Source organism: Colobus angolensis, unplaced genomic scaffold (genome assembly GCF_000951035.1).
Source record: "Colobus angolensis palliatus isolate OR3802 unplaced genomic scaffold, Cang.pa_1.0 Scaffold93, whole genome shotgun sequence".
NCBI classification, from domain to species: domain Eukaryota; kingdom Metazoa; phylum Chordata; class Mammalia; order Primates; family Cercopithecidae; genus Colobus; species Colobus angolensis.
Window position 1 is genome coordinate 3797389 of NW_012123265.1, and position 308 is coordinate 3797696.

Genomic DNA, 308 nt, shown 5'->3' on the forward strand with positions numbered 1-308 from the left:
AACCCTGACCTCAGGTCATCTGCCTACTTCGGCCTCCCAAAGAGCTGGGATTACAGGCATGAATCACCGCACCCGGTCTTGAGATAGTGTCTTGCTCTGTCACCCGGTCTGGAGTGCAGTGGTGCAATCTTGGCTCACTGCAACCTTTGCCTCCCAGATTCAAGCGATTTTTGTGCCTCAGCCTCCCCAGCCGCTGAGACTACACACATGTGCTGGTTAATTGTGTGTGTGTGTGTGTGTGTGTGTGACGGAGGTTTGTTCTAGTTGCCCAGGCTAGAGTGCAGTGGTGTGATCTTGGCTCACTGCAA

At 53.6% G+C, this 308-nt stretch overlaps 1 protein-coding gene across 1 annotated transcript in view; it reads left to right on the plus strand.

The window, feature by feature from the left end:
- The window catches only part of LOC105504638, a 78384-nt gene that overhangs the window by 50431 nt on the left and 27645 nt on the right, over nucleotides 1-308 (plus strand). The window lies entirely within an intron of this gene.